Genomic DNA, 16,625 nt, shown 5'->3' on the forward strand with positions numbered 1-16,625 from the left:
ACAGTCAGCCATGTGGGAGGAAAGGAATGCTGTGACCAGAGGCAGGTGGCCTTTACAAGGGTTCCACATGTCTTTTCAGGGCTTTCTCCCTCCCGTGGGGCTTCCCCCTTCTAGCATCCCTTATCATCTCCCACATGGCCCCCACTAATCTGTCAACACATCCCCAGAGCAAGCTGCCTCTTTCAGAGCCACCCAGGCAAGTGTTTCCAAGATTCCATCTTTACCAAGATACCACAATTAATGAAATAAACAACTCCAATGTATCTCAACTCATTCAAATGATATGTTCATGATGTGCTCCATAAGAATGCATTACTTGTGTGTATTTTTAATTAATTTTCCTATTTAAATTAAAATGTCTTCACTGGTTCTCTCACTACTCTAAATGGAAAATCAGCATCATTTTACATGAGAATAAACACACTTGAAACCTAACCAAGTAAGTTCTAAAGAGATATTGTGGCCAGTGGACTCCTGGATTTTGAGGTCTGGATTCTTTTATGAAAAAGAGATGGTAAAAAGTGTTAAAAATATGTAAAATTATGCTAGCACAAAACTAACCTTTGACTTAATCTGAAGTACCAGAAGAAAATTTAAAAGAAAAAACTGTTTGGTTCACATTAAGTCTATTATTTAATCATATTTAATCTTAGATTACCTCTGGTCATCTTCTATCCCATCAGTAGTATTCCATAATTTGGGATATACTGATCAAAGTTAGTATCCCCATGTTGCAAGTGACATGAAGCCTCAAGCCACTGAAATTACCCAGGTGGGCCAAACTTCAAGGAAAAATAAACCAAAGAATGGCAGGCACCACAGGAAATCCATGGAGACATCTTTAATCACCTACCTATGAGGCTCCCCTTGAACTGGAATTTCCACGTTAGAACAACCACAGAATTAGGCAGGACTCGTTCCTAATGTAGTTCCCATTTGCCTAGATTCTAGGGCAGCAATACAAGGTTGTCCAGTTCAAACAGTTCACTCATTCAGTCATCCAAAAAAGATACTCAGCAACTACTGTGTACCATGTACTGTTCTAGATACTGGAAACACAAAGCAAAAAAAAAAAAAAGAGAGAGAGAGAGAGAGACAAGGTTCCTGCCCTTACTTCCAAATGTACACAGTATCATGGAGGGCAAGATAGCTAGTACAAATAGGCCAGGGTTTCTTAACCTCAGTTATGATGGACATTTTGAGAAGGATAATTCTTGTTTTGTAGGAAACTGTCCTGTGCACTTAAAATGGGACTGTAATCACTAGATGTCCATAGCAACAATCTCACTTCCCCCAGCCCCATCCCAGTCGTGACAACAACCAAAAATGTTCTCTAGATATCCCCGGAAGGACAGAATCACCCTTGGTTGAAAATCACTGCTCTGATGCCTTCTTCCCTACATTTAAAGGCAGACTGCCGCACTGTACCGCTCTAGGGAATACCATTCATTTGTATTCTGTGTGAAGTTACCGCTCAGAGTTGTGCAACAACTGTACACCACTCAAAAGAAGCAGTTCTCCTTTTCTGTGCTATGGGTGGATTTACATGCTCTAGGAGTGATATACGTTGATTCGGAAGTTTAATAAAAAGCTAGGGTAGAGAATACTTATCAAAGTTCTACTGTATTTTTTTTAATTATTTATTTATTTATTTATTTATTTATTTATTTATTTATTTATGAGAGACACAGAGAGAGAGGCAGAGACACAAGCAGAGGGAGAAGCAGGCTCCATGCAGGGAGCCCAATGCGGGACTTGATCTTGGGACCCCAGGATCATGCCCTGAGCTGAAGGCAGACACTTAACCACTGAGCCACCCAGGCGTCTCAGTTCTTCTGTATTTTTAAATTGCATTCATGAATACTGCTTCTCTTTGATGTTTGCTTTTCTCCGTGATGCATACAGAGACACATACAGAGGCCCAGAACCCTCTTTCTTTGTTTAACATGTGCTTGGTTCTAAGCAGCAGCCCAAAGAAAGCAGCAAAGCAAAAGTATTATTGAATGGTTGCTGTAGAATTCTAGATAATTCACTGTTCTTTTGGAAATGAGAACATGTAGATATTAGAACAGACCAATGCTTCTCAACCCTGGCTGTCCAAAAGAATCACAGGTATAAGCTGAAAAGAAAAACCACCACACCACCACCACCAAAACAGCTATGTGGGCTCTAGCTACAGTTTTAGATGATCTTCCCAGAGAACCTTAGATCTAAAAAGTGCCACAGGTAATTATTATAAGCAGTCAAAGGTGAGAACCATTGTTCTAAGTTGTCAAGATACACTGGGGAAAAATAAGGCAGGAAAATAAGGCCTGCAGTACACATATGACCCATTTAATCTCTGTATCTTCCACACTGCAGATACCACACTGCTTCTTCCAAGCATTGATATTTGTTTCAAATAGATGAAAACCCTTAGCATTTATTTTTTTAAAGATTTTATTTATTTATTCATGAGAGACACAGAGAGAGAGAGAGGCAGAGACACAGGCAGAGAGGGAAAAGCAGGCTCCACTCAGGGATCCCGATGCGGAACTCAATCCCGGGTCCCCAGGATCACACCCCGGGCTGTAGGCAGCACTAAACCGCTGCACCACCAGGGCTGCCCAACCCTTAGCATTTAGACCTCATCCAGACAGTATACCAAGATAGTGTAGTGTGTGTATGTGTCTGTGTGTGTGTGTGTGTTATGCCTGTATCTCTCACTCACACACACACACACACACACACACACACAACCTATCAGTTACCAAACACAAAGATGGTATGGTGCTCATCTGTGCTTCTCTGTGACCTAGAAGTTACTGAATTCCAAGGGCCACTTGAATGACCCCACACTGTAAATCAATGTGGTATAAACCATGATCACTGAAAATTTCTGAAAAGGTTTCTATAATCACATGAATCTCTAGGAAATCTTCCCTGTTGCCTTTGAATCAAAACAACTGGAATCAAGTCTGTTCAAGTGGCTAAAGAAAGTTTTAAACTAGAGACAACTAAGTCACAATGAGTAGCTCAAAACATCCTTTTTTCCCAGAAAACAACTGCTTTTTGAGACTGTAATTACAGTAGGAAGCCAGTGAGAAGGTTAAAAATGAAAGAGTCTAAAAAAAATGAGTCTATAAATAGCATTCTGAAAGAAAAATTAAATTCTAGTAAAATTTCATAGGGCAGAAATGGGCCCCAAAGGGCAGATTCATTGTAGCTAGAGACAGTAGTAGGCAGATCCTGGTGCATGAGTATAAAGAAGGACATAAACAATTAAAAATAAAAGTCTAACTTCTTTGCATGCTTTACACAGCCCTGCATGGTCAGGTGCCCACTACCTTCTCAAGCCTCCTCCCTCCCAGCTCCCTGTGTTCCAGCTAAAATTGTCATCTTTAAGATCCTAGAGAATGCCTAGCCTAGCCCTTCCTCCACTCAGACTTAGAGATAAACTTCTTCTAGCAAGTGCAGCTCTAAGCCCGCTCTATCTCCTCAAAGAGGCCTCCTCACTAGCTGGGGCAGAGAGCTTCACAAGTCACCACAGCAGGCTGGTTTTCCTGAAAAGCAGACTCTGGTCTATTAATGAGAGATTAGAAATGAAAGCATAGTGAACAATATGAAGGAAGGTGAACTGGATGAAGTGAGAAGTGGTGCTGTAATACAGGCTGAAGATAGGCCTCAGCCTACCTTACAGGGAGTTCTGGAGTGGGCATGATCCTTAGAGCTGTCCTGAGTTGGGCCTTTGTCCTCCACATGAGGCCTTAGATATGGGCTGCCCTGGAAAGGAGACATGACCTTGAGCAAGGGAGTACTCTCTTCAGCTGAGGCAGCCTAATGGGTCGGGAGGTGACATGTAAGGGCTGGTTGCTGGCAGCACTCCAAGCAGGATGGAGAGCAACTGGTTCTCAAAGGCTGATTAGGGCAGGGCATTACAGAATCTACCACTGTAGCTTTATCTCACTGTCCCTCTATTTCCTCATTTGTAAAATGGGGAGGATACTAATAATCTTAAAAGGTGTACAATATCTAACATGATGACTAGCTCAATGTAAAGTTCTCAATACATGTTAAATATCCATCTTTACCTAATCTACTTGGGAAAGGATATGGGTGCCATTTTGATCATGAAGCATCTTTTTTTAAAGACTATTCCTTCCTTTCTCCCTTCATCCATTCACTCACCTATTTACTGAGTGCCTGTTAGGTGGTAGGGATTTTCTACTACCTGAGGAAAACTGTTGCAAGTTCTTGTCCAAACAGAGCTTACATTTTAGTAATGGGAAGAGAGAAAATAAGCATGTAAATAAATAAGTAATAAGACATTTTTGGGAATATTAAATGTTAACTGAAGGATGAAGAAATGTGTTCCTTAAGATACTACATTATCGGATTCCATTAGTGGGTCACAAAAATCCAAAACAAACTAACTTAATTAAGTGGAATTTATTGGCCTATAAACAAAAACTAGAGAAAAGCCAGTGAAAGAATTAGCCCCAGGGACCTCTGGACTCTGGAATCCAAACACCATCAATGCTGTCTTGCTTTACTATTGTTTCTGTCTTGCTTATATACAGCATTATTTGTTGTGACCAGCTTGTTATTCCAGCTTGAGTTTAATAAATCCTCAGCGAAGAACTCATTACGACCAAATTTGCATTACCTTCCCACCTCTAAAACTGTGGTGCTATGGGAACATGACTGTCTCATAATTTTATGTGTGTGAGTGTGTGTGTGTGTGTCTCCTTATGACTAGGGCAATAAAATTAATGTTAGTAATAACTATGGAGCTTTTATCATGTATAAAATATAATAAGTTAAATAACTTATCTATTAAAAAACAAACTCTAAGTACTATCATCTCTTTACTGATGAAAAAACTAAGGCTCAAGGAGATTAACTTGCATGAGCACACATTAATAGTACATACTGAAGGTCAAATTCAAGCTCACTTTAATCAGATATCCAAACCACATGCTCATAACCACTAGATAATTAGGTCATACTAATGGTGGTTACTATATAGTTATATCATAATAAGTATAATTATTTCATTACCTTAATTAATGCATGCTAATCAGTCTTCCATCCAACATGAAGGCATAATTGGACACTCACAAATGAAAAGCATATCAATACAGAGGCTGACTAAATGGGAAATATTGTAAGAAAAAATAGCAAGGGAAATCAACGTGAAATACTATTTAATGCTACAATCATTGAGGCCAATCAGATAATGATTGACCAATTTAACCAGATCTGATTCATGTCAGGGTTTGCATGCTTCCATTCAATTGAGTAGGGTCTTAGAGAACATTTGAAAATCAGTGAGGTACTGTGAAGTATGTACTACTCCAAAAGTTGGGAGGTAGAAAATGTAATTCTCATTCAATAAATATGTAGTTGACCTTGAGTCAGTTAACATCTCAGTTCTCTAACTTGTAGATACAGTAGCATCTGGGCTACTTAGTTAATGCATTTAATATGTATCCCTTAAGGGTAAAGATATAAACATGAAAACAGACTGTTTATCAATCAAAGCACAGCAATGAAGTTTTAAAATACTACATGGAAAAAAATACGTATCTGTGATGCTACAAAAAATTAAATATTTAACAAAATATAGTCAAAAGTAAACTTTGTAAAGAGCTGAAAGAATTGTAATTTTAGTGCCTTCACTCAAGAAGATACCCCAATCAAGCCAAATATTTACAGATTTTAATAATTAACAAGGTATAGAATAAACCATTTTCCCCTTTCTAGATTTAAAAATGTTATGAAATTTCATTTGACCAAAATAACTTTAGAAGTACTCTTATGCATTTAATAAGATAAAAAGAACAGTTTCCTAGTGGTCTATCTAGATGTGATGGTTGAAAACTTTGGCTTGAAGCCTCATTTTTTATCATTTGATTTTACAGTCCTTGGGTTTCAATTTCCAACTCAGCTTGATATTTTTAGTTGGAAAACTAAATTCATTTTAAATAGGACTGTAAAAATGTGACAATTACAAAGGGAATGATTTGAGAAACCAGCCGTAATGGGAAATTAAATGTCCCACCGAAACACTTTAAAGGCCTTTTAGCAGAAGAAATGTGTGCTATAACATTTAATCTAAGATAATAGAAATTTCTAAAATGTGTATTAAAGAAATGTAAGTAAAGTTGCTAAAAAGTGGGATTGTGTTTCCTTTCAAAGTCTACTTCCACAATACAAATCAAAACCACAATAAGATACCACCTCACACCATTCAGAATGGCTAAAATTAACAAGTCAGGAAATGACAGATGTTGGCAAGGATGCAGAGAAGGGGGAACCCTCGTACACTGTTGGTGGGAATGCAAGCTGGTACAGCCACTCTGGAGAACAGTATGGAGGTTCCTCAAAAAGTTGAAAATAGAGCTACCTATGACCCAGCAATTGTCACTGCTAGGTATTTACCTCAAAGGTACAAATGTAGGGATCTGAAGGGGCATCTGCATGCCAATGTTCATAGCAGCAATGTCCACAAAAGCCAAACTATGGAAAGAGCTTAGATGTCCACTGACAGATGAGCAGATAAAAAAGATGTGGTATATATATATTTATATATAAATATATATATTTTTTATTATATATATATATATAAAATAAAATACTACTCAGCCCTTAGAAAGAAAAGAAAAAAAAAATCTTGCCATTTGTAATGATGTGGATGGAACTAGAGGGTATTACGCTAAGTGAAATAATTCAATCAAAGAAAGATGATTATCATATGAATTCACTCATGTGGAATCTAAGAAACAAAACTGGATCATATAAAGAAGAAGTGGTCTATGTATACAATGGACTATTACTCAGCCATTAGAAACGACAAATACCCACCATTTGCTTCAACGTGGATGGAACTGGAGGGTATTATGGTAAGTGAAATAAGTCAATCAGAAAAGGACAAACATTATATGGTCTCCTTCATTTGGGGAATATAAAAATTAGTGAAAGGGAATAAAGGGAAAGGAGAGAAAATGAGTGAAAATATCAGTGAGGGTGACAAAACATGAGACACACCTAACTCTGGGAAATGAACAAGGGGTAATGGAAAGGGAGGTGGGTAGGGGGTTGGGGTGACTGGGTGATGGGCACTGAGGAGGGCACTTGGTGGGATGAGCACTGGGTGTTATGCTAAATGTTGGCAAATTGAACTCCAATTAAAAAAAAAAAAAAAAAACAAGATCATAGAGGAAGGGAGGGAAAAAATAAAACAAGATGAAATCAGAGAGAGAGACCATCAGAGACTCTTAATCATATGAAACAACCTGAGAGCTGCTAGGGATGGAGGGGTGTCAGAGGGATGGGGTAACTGGGTGATGGACATTAAGAAGGGCATGTGATGTAATGAGCACTAAGTGTATTATATAAGACTGATGAATTACCGACCTCTACCTCTGAAACTAATAATACACTGTATGTTAATTGAATTTTTTTAAAAAAGTCTGCTTTTAAACAAAGTCTAATTTTCCTAACCGGCCAGGTTATAAGCTTCCCATATATGGACTGAAATTTCCAGCTGTAGATTTGCATGGGAAATCTTGGATATTTAGACCAAGAAGGAATCTTTAAGCCATTTAATCCAACATCCCCCTTTTTATGGAAGTATGAAGTTGAAACTCAAAGTAATGAAATGATATGCCTAAAATCATACCACAAATCTGTGCTAATCCCCCAGGTAAGAACGGTAGTGGTGATGATGATGACGACAACGACGATGATGGTGATGATAGCTAACATTTATTAAGACAATTCTGAGACAAGGATTATGATCAGCAGCTGAGGTTCAGAAACGTTGACTAATATGTCAAAAATATTCAACTGAGATGTTGAATTAGGGCTAGAACTCAAATTCTTTTGGCACTAAAATCCATTTTTTTAAGCAGTAATATTTAAGCACTATTCTCAGCACCGTAGCTGGACTGACTCTCCACTGCCATCACCAGCAACACCCCCCACCCCCGCAGATAAATGAAAGCACATTAATAAAGTTCTCTAACAAAATGCATCCTTCTTACCTTACCTTCTTTCCCAGTTTACTTTCTACGTCTGATCAGACACCAATTCCTCAAAGAATCACTCTCTAACCATAGGCCAAATCTATCTTTGACTCCTTTCTAGGTCTCAGAGCAACAATTTTACATTTGTTTGCATAATAACCTGATTAATATCTGCTTACCTTAGTGGATTGTAAGCTTCATGAGAGTAAAAACTGTGTCTGTTTTAGTTTGCTACTGTATCCTCAACTGGCTTTCAACAGTTAAACAAAAGTAATTGTTGAATGAATGAATGCTGTAAAAAATGTCTAATTCCTACAAATGAATGAAGCATCTTTTATTAGATAATGGAAAAGCAATTGATAAGATTTATTTTACTTTCACTGTCAATTTACACATGGAACAGTAGCAGCTACTCACTATTTCAAAAGTAGAACACAAACATACCATAAAAAATGAGCCAGATTCATTTTCATTTTTCAAAATAATGCATGCTGTACTGAGAAAGGGAGATTATATTGCACGGGATTCTTAGAATGCTTTGATGTATTTCTTCTTTCCCCTTCCTTCTCGTGCTTTCTCTTGCCCCTTTGCAGAGAATGTTGTGGCGTGTGTAGTGGCACTAATCTTTGATCTCTGTGCATGAGGCTTCCTTCCACTGTAGGATCATTTATGCCAGACTAAATTAGCCTTTGATCAGAAGCTTTGATTTACTTCTTAATTCCCTGCTTCATCACTAGGCTCTGAAATGTGTCTGCTCCTGTCGCCCTCCCTAGTTTCAGGTGGTGATAGCAGTGATGTATTTCATTGGTTTGTTTCTTCTCTAAGGCCTCAAATTTTCGCACATGTGTGCAGTTCAATAAAAAATGCTGTTTACGGGAGATGCCTATGATTTGTGTCAATGTTATACAGGATATTTTCCCCCAATATGAAATGCCTTAGGGCAAAAATGGCATTTTGTTGAGAAAACACAATTTCCTCTCCTCAGTGGATTTCACTGTAAGTCATTTATTTGGTTGTGCTATATAATTCCATTGATATCTTATTTGTGCAGTGCGTCACATTGCTACTTGAAAAGTCCTTTTAAATAACAATATAGGATTCAAAGTATCCATTTATTTTAAAAAATCACACAAGTTTCCCTGGGTTTCAGTGTCTCTTTGCCTTGAATATTTTAATGGTTATTTTACTTCAGTCTTCTCTCTGCAATGAAATAGCAACTGTTTTCCTACTGATAAAGGACTCTGCCTTCTGAAATTACCAAGAAAGAAAAAATAAATTAAAAAATTAGGAAATGGGGACACCTGGGTGGCTCAGATAGTTAAGCATCTGCTTTCAGCTCAGGTCATGATCCCAGGGTCCTAGGATCAGAGCCCCACATTGGTCTCTCTGCTCAGTGGGGAGCAGAGCCTGCTTCCCTCTTTCCCTCTACCCTTGCCCCCTGGCTTGTGCTCTCTCCCTTTCTCTCTTTCTGTCAGATAAATACATAAAATCTTTTTTAAAAAGATACTATGTTTTTTAATTAGGAAATGGCTGTAAGACTGAATCTAACCCTACTATAGTCTTAAAAAACAACAGACGGGCAGTTACAACAAAAATCTGCAAAACAACACAGACCTGGACTTACAAACAGAATTTTTCACACACTGCTCATTCCTGATCATTTGATTTTGAGATGCCATTTCCTCATTCACTTAAAATCTTCCTATAGTATTTTAACAGCATGTCTATATATCCTAGCTTCTCTTTGGAGTCCTTACTGAGTTTTCATGGCTTAGAGATCACATTTATTTGTGTACATAATTTGAGTGAAAGCAAATCCAATAAGACTCCAGTTGAAACAAACGTATTTTTGGCACCTCAATACCAAAATTATGTATGCAAATTGGAGGTGGTCCAAAGAACAGCCAAGAGAATGATGAAGGGAATGGAGTGCTTGGCTAAGGAGGAAATGTAAGGCTTTTAAATGTCCCAGAGTGGGTAAACAACAATAAAGGAACACAACAACCCATAAATATTTAAAAGGTGTAAACATCAAATATGGATAGGAATGATTAATTCTGGACAAGGGCACAGAGTTAGTTCTGATGTGCTTATATCATTGAAAAGAAAGGGATAAAAGGAAAAGAAACAGGATACTGTTTAGTATCATCATTTTGAAATATGAAAATTATTAATGCAAAATATTCTAGCATCTAAAGAAATCTTATTACTTTTGAATATCTCATTTCAAAAGATGCTGAAAAATTAACAATTATGCAAAAGAAGAAGAACTTTTTCTGAGGAGGTTGATTTTACTTATCTTCCACTTAGGCTTTCTTTTTTTTTTTTTTCCCCTAAGATTTAATTAATTAATTAATTAAGAGAGAGTGCAAACAGGGGGGAGGGGCAGAAGGAGAGGGAGAGATAAGATCAATCATGCTGAGATGCCCAAACTGGGACTTGATTTCATGACCCTAAGATAATGACCTGTCCCAAAATCAAGAGTTAGATGCTTAACCAACTGAGCCACTCAGGCGCCCCACCACTTAGGCTTTCTTGAGAGAGATTTCCCTGCTTTTACTTCTACTTCCTAATTGTCCTGAAGTGAATTAGTTATATGCTAATAACAGACCAGGTAGGGATATCAGAGAGATAAGAGTTAAGGGAAAATTAAAATTCATCAGAAATCATGTTTAGGGGTGCTTGGGTGTCTGCCTTCGGCTTGGGTTGTTATCCCAGGGTCCTGGAATGGAGCCCCGTGTTGGGCTGGGGGTGGGGGGAGGGTCCCTGCTCAGTGGGGAGTCTGCTTCTCCCTCTCCCTCTGTGCATTATCTCTCTCTCATTCTTCCTCAAATAAATAAATAAAATCTTTAAAAAAAAAAATGAAACCAAGTTTGAGACTAGAAACTCCTAAGAATATTGTCTGGATTATAGAACCTAGAAAAGCAACCCTGGAATTTAGCATAGAAAGTTTCCAAGGAGTGATCTCTCAGGATAATGTTCCCCTCCCTTCATTCTTTTTTCTTTCTGCCCCCATCTTTATAAAGCATCTAGTGTGTGCTAGGTTCTACACTCAGGGTTGACAGTAAAAGTAGGTATTTGAACTGGGCATTGCCCTCAAAGACATATTCATAAGACAGATATGTGAACAATTAATTGCAATTGAGTTGAGGGCATATAAACACAAAACAAGAAAGAGGTAGGATCAGCCAAGTAAGCTGCGCTTGTGCAGGGTAATAGGATTTCCAGAGAAACGCAATGAACAGGATATACAGATAAATATAAAGAGATTTATTGTAGGAGTTGGCTCATATGATATTATGAAAGCTGAAAAATCCCATGATCTGCTGTCTACAATCCGGAGAACCAGCAAAGCCAGTGGTGCAATTCAGTATAATTCCAAAGGCTTGGGAACCAATATTGGACAGAATATGGGCATCCCAGCTCAAATACAGAACAAATAGATCCACACTTCTGCTTTTTTTTGTTCTATTCAGGTCCCTCAATGAATTGGATGATGCCCACAGAAATTGGTGAGGGAGATCTTCTCTATTCAATCTACCAATTCAAATGCTAATAATGTCTTCTGGAAACAGATTCACAGACACACCCAGAAATAATATTTTACCAGCTGTCTGGGCATCCCTTAGCCCTCGTTAAGCTGACACAAAAAATTCACCATCATATGCAGTGTATATGGCACATTGCACTGAGAACATTTCAAAAACAAAAGGTCATTATATCTTGTCCTCTACAGAGTATAGGAGCCAAGTCGTGACATAACTGAACATGTGAGTGGTCTCTGACAGTGGATCTGGACGTCACTGGAAAATAATCAACACCTTTATGAAAACTTCACAGGCCAGCAAGAGGAGGCAGCTCTAATCTTCTCTCACATAATAGCACTTTGCTAGGACTTAAATTAAAATACTACTCTCCCTTATTTCCCAGGGCATGCAGCCTAGTCTTTGATATAATAGGACCCACCTGAGCCCATAAATCAGTAGGAGGAGCGGTGTGTAGAGATAAGTACCATCAACCAGTCTCAGCAGGTGACCCAAGATGACACACCATATTTAACAAAGCCCATATATTTTATGTGACCTTCTACTGCAAAAATATAGTCTCTGTCATTCAACTACTTAAGGCTTCTGTTAAGATGTATGGATAATATCATCTTTAGATAAATTATACATAGATATGATAACAATTGAAATGTATAGGTGGACTTAATCTGCTGTGTACAAACTCAAGCTCATAAAATTTCTAACACTTAAACACAGATTGGGCTGTGAACCAGTTCAGATAAATCTGGGTGTTAGAAAACAGCAAAAAGAGCAAAATTAGAACTCATATATTATAGTCTAATCAGGGCCTTGGAAATCATTTCACTACTTTTTTTTTTTTAATTTTTGAGAGGGTCTCTGGAAGGGGAGGGACTCCAAATAAAAATTTTTCAAAAGAAAATTGATACTTGAATGTCTGTGCAGGGGGAGAGAAGACATGTCCAAGGACTATGATTTCATAAATACTTCCTGGAAGACACAAAAGCTAAATTTCTCAAGCACTACAATGAAAACTGATGGCAAGAGAACTGATTTTGTAGAACTAAGTAATAATGTGATCATTCATCAAGGAAAACAAGGAAATGAACATATTTCAATAAAATAGAGGGAAGGGTGAATTGTTTTTAATGAATAGCTGTTTTGCAGGCTGCCAACCATTTTCAGGATGTCAAAAGACACAATTATTAAGACATCATCATGATACAACCACAATTAAGGTTTCCCATGGTAGTGTGATAACAACTTTCTAAAAATTTAATACCCTGGACATTGTATTTCATCCTTTAATTTCTGAAATGATTTACATAAGGTTTCTTATAAATTAGAAATTTATTTAGGTAGAGATCATACAGTGTTTTAACACAATAAACGTACCCCTCATTACCAGTAATCATCAAAGGATTTGATTAATTAGATTTCAGGAAGGGTTTTCTCCAAGAATATGAGTGTATGTCACAGATGCTTTTTAATCATCCAGTAGACCTGTAAACAGAATCGGAAACCCTGTGCAGGATAGCCCTCTTGAAGCCAGCTCCAAAGGAAGGATCTAAATATGGTAGAGGAACAATGCCACTCCAGTACATGAGACAAAGAGACCAAATTTATTCAAAACACACATACATACGATTTCCTCACTTATTCTCAAAGACAATAAAAAATAATATTATTGTTAGTTTCTCAAGAGCACATTTCATTACCAACAAACTATGTACTCCTGAAGAACTAAGATACTACCTGGTGTATGCAGAATCTTTCTATATGCTGGTTATAAACTAGGATCTTAGTAACTATAAAATAATGAAGAAGCAGTTGAAAATAAAGTGGAAAGGGATGAAACACCTTGATTCTGAGTCCTTTCCCCCAATAATTGGGGAAAAGATACCACTTTTTTCTTAAATCACTTTGTCTTTAAAAACTAATAACGAGGGATCCCTGGGTGGCGCAGCGGTTTGGCGCCTGCCTTTGGCCCAGGGCGCGATCCTGGAGACCCGGGATCGAATCCCACGTCAGGCTCCCGGTGCATGGAGCCTGCTTCTCCCTCTGCCTGTGTCTCTGCCTCTCTCTCTCTCTCTCTCTGTGACTATCATAAATAAATAAAAATTAAAAAAATAATAATAAAAAAAATAAAAACTAATAACGATATTAATTGTTAACATTTATCAAACAATGTTATGGACTACTCACAGCGCTAATAAGTTTATCAAAATAATCCAACTTAACCTGTATCTATAGGCAATTACAATTATTATTATTTCAATTTTATGAACTAGGAAATAGAGGTTTAAAAGGGCTGAAATAGCTTCCCCATAACCACATCACTGTGTGTCTGGCCCTGGAAAGTGGATTTTTCTCACTCTTCCAAGCTCTTTGAAATTAGTTACTATTCAGCCTGGTACTGCACAAAGAATTTGAAAAAACTCCAAAGGAGGATTCAGGTCAGATTTCACATTGATCCAAATCCAAGGGACAGTTACTGAAGCTGAAAGCCCTTCAGACCATAAAGGGGTGAGCTCTGTTTGACCAGTGAAAACACAGGTTTTCTCACTAAAACTCTTAAGAAGCCAACCTTCTCAGATCCCAATGTTGAAATTAATATTCTATAAAAAAATGATGTTTGGATAAATACCAGGATGCAACCTTCAAATATGCCAAAAGGTCAGCTAACAGAAAAGTATTTTTTAGTTAAGAATTTTGTCCTTTCAAAAATAAGCCGGCATTTTAATGAAACTTAACAACCACTACCATCTTTACATGTCATATATCTGGTCTATTCTTTGTGTCACTCCCTCTGGCTACACTCTTCTACCATGCATTGCAATGATTAAATGCTTTCAAAAATGCTTAAGGCAAATAATTAAGAAAAATATTCTTACCAGTAAGTTAAGTTCCTCTTAGTTCTACTACGATACGTCTGCAGTATTAAGATGGGATCATTGTTTGTAGTTTACAGCACCTGGAGATAGATTTGAAAGTTATAGTTATGGAGACAATTTTCATCTAACAAAACACTTTTAGGGGCACCTGGGTGGCTCAGTCAGTTAAGTGGCTGACTCTTAATTTTGGCTCAGGTCATGATCTCAGGGTTGTGAGAGTGAGCCCTGCATAGGGTTCCATGCTTAGCTGGGAGTCAGCTGAGGATCCTCTCTCTCCTACTCCCTCTCCTCCCCTGCTGCCTCCCACTTGCACACATGCACGCTTTCTATCTTTCTAAAATAAATCTTAAAAAATTTAAAAACACTTTTAAATTCATGTTTATCTTTTCCCTGGTAAAAAATATGGGTTTAATTTTTCTTTCTCTCCACTCTCCCCCCCAAATCCCCAAATTCCTAAATCATAACATTGTTCTGTTACTATAGAAAACATCCTATAGATTCCTATCTATGAATAAATGAAGCAGAGAGGGCAGACTCACAGAAAACAGCCACATAATTATACTTCTCAGTGAAAAAATTATTGACATGTCTTCTCTCACAAATCCAAGTATTTTGCAACAGACCACAGTTTGTAGGAATTTCTACTTGGCAGTCCTCTATGAACTGTTCTTTACAATATCCACTTGCTTTTGTCTGAGGCTGTGACCAATGTGTCAGCATAAAACAGTATAGACCGAACTGATGAGAGCTCTCTCAGGAAGCACTCTCTAAGACCAGAACTCTATGAATTACACAGTTAACATAAGCCTTCAATTCAAGAGACTAGCTCTCACCTCGCTCTACTTCCAAGGCTCCCCTCTTAAAAAGAAAAGAAAGGAGAAAGGAAGAAAGAAGAAAAGAAGAAAAAGAAAGAAAGAAAGAAAGAAAGAAAGAAAGAAAGAGAAAGAGAGAGAGAGAAAGAAAGAAAGAAAGAAAGAAAAGAAAGAAAGAGAATTTCAACCAATATACACAATCCTTTTACTGTTAATTCTTGGATAATTTGAGGATTGGCTCCCAATCCCTCAAAGATTGCTTATAAGCCTTTTTTTTTCAGATGCTGTCCCATAAGTACACCTTTGAAGAGCTAAGATTTTCTGTTGAGCATAAGGATAGTCAAAAAAAGTCAAAGAACTGGTTTTGCATACCAGTTGTCATAACTTCATGAGCATAATTCAGATGAGCTAAATTCCATCTAGTAAGTCTAACTCATTCTCGTAGACATTACTAACTAAAGATAGTTATAAAACTACATTTTTTGGCCCTAGGAAAGAGAAGAATGGTTAAAATATTCAAGCAATTCATTTCCGTTTCTTTGCATTATTTGACAGTATCTTTGGCCTTATTCCAAAAGCTGTTGCCAAAAAGTTATAAACAGATTGCAATGCCTTCCAGAGAACTTCACACCAATACACTGAAGAACAAATTTTACCCTGGCATATATAAAAATAGTCCCTACTGCTGTCCAATTGACCAAGTGACACACTGCACAGACTGTGCCCAATATACTTTTTGTTTAGTGGCCTCATTTCAAACCCTTTAGGCCTACTTTTGACACCATTATTATTCTGTATTATCATAACACACAGGATTGTTTATGGAAGACTAACAATGCATAAAACATTTAATATGGCTCCCAATCAGTGGATCCATGGTACACATTGCTAGAGTATTTCTGTGTTTATTGAGTTCTACAGACTAATAGAAGAGATTGACCAAACTGGAGGAGCACAGAAAATTTCCATCTTTTTGTTGTGTCCAGCATCTTCAATGTGTTACAACAGTCATTCAACAGGGACAAGAAGAAATGAAATATTTGCATGTTGATTCCAAATGGAATCTGCTGATGTCCTGCCCTATTGACTGAAGCTGAACTTAAACGATGTGATATAGGATATCCTCTATTAGGATGCCTGGGTGGCTCAGCGGTTGAGCAACTGCCTTCAGCTCAGGGTGAGATTCTGGGTCAGGGGATTGATTCCCACATCGGGCTCCCTGCAAAGAGCCTGCTTCTCCCTCTATGTCTCTGTCTCTCTCTCTGTGTGTTTCTCATGAATAAATAAAATCTTAAAAAAAAAGATGTCCTCTATTTATCCCAGTGATAAAGAATGTCACAAGTCAGGTACATTCTATAGTCAGTGAGCCACTTTGATAGTTCCAAT

General features: G+C 37.7%; 1 protein-coding gene across 9 annotated transcripts in view; it reads right to left on the reverse strand.

The window, feature by feature from the left end:
* The window catches only part of CHL1 (cell adhesion molecule L1 like), a 195,940-nt gene that overhangs the window by 133,345 nt on the left and 45,970 nt on the right, over positions 1-16,625 (reverse strand). For 8 of the 9 annotated variants that reach the window (XM_077858043.1, XM_077858035.1, XM_077858038.1 and 5 more), the window contains one exon: positions 14,428-14,507. The exons of the other annotated variant lie outside the window; for it this stretch is intronic. The gene's annotated coding sequence lies outside the window, so the exon portion shown is untranslated. The remainder of the gene's footprint in view (positions 1-14,427; positions 14,508-16,625) is intronic. 9 annotated transcript variants of the gene reach the window in all.

Source organism: Canis aureus, chromosome 19 (assembly GCF_053574225.1).
Source record: "Canis aureus isolate CA01 chromosome 19, VMU_Caureus_v.1.0, whole genome shotgun sequence".
NCBI lineage: Eukaryota > Metazoa > Chordata > Mammalia > Carnivora > Canidae > Canis > Canis aureus.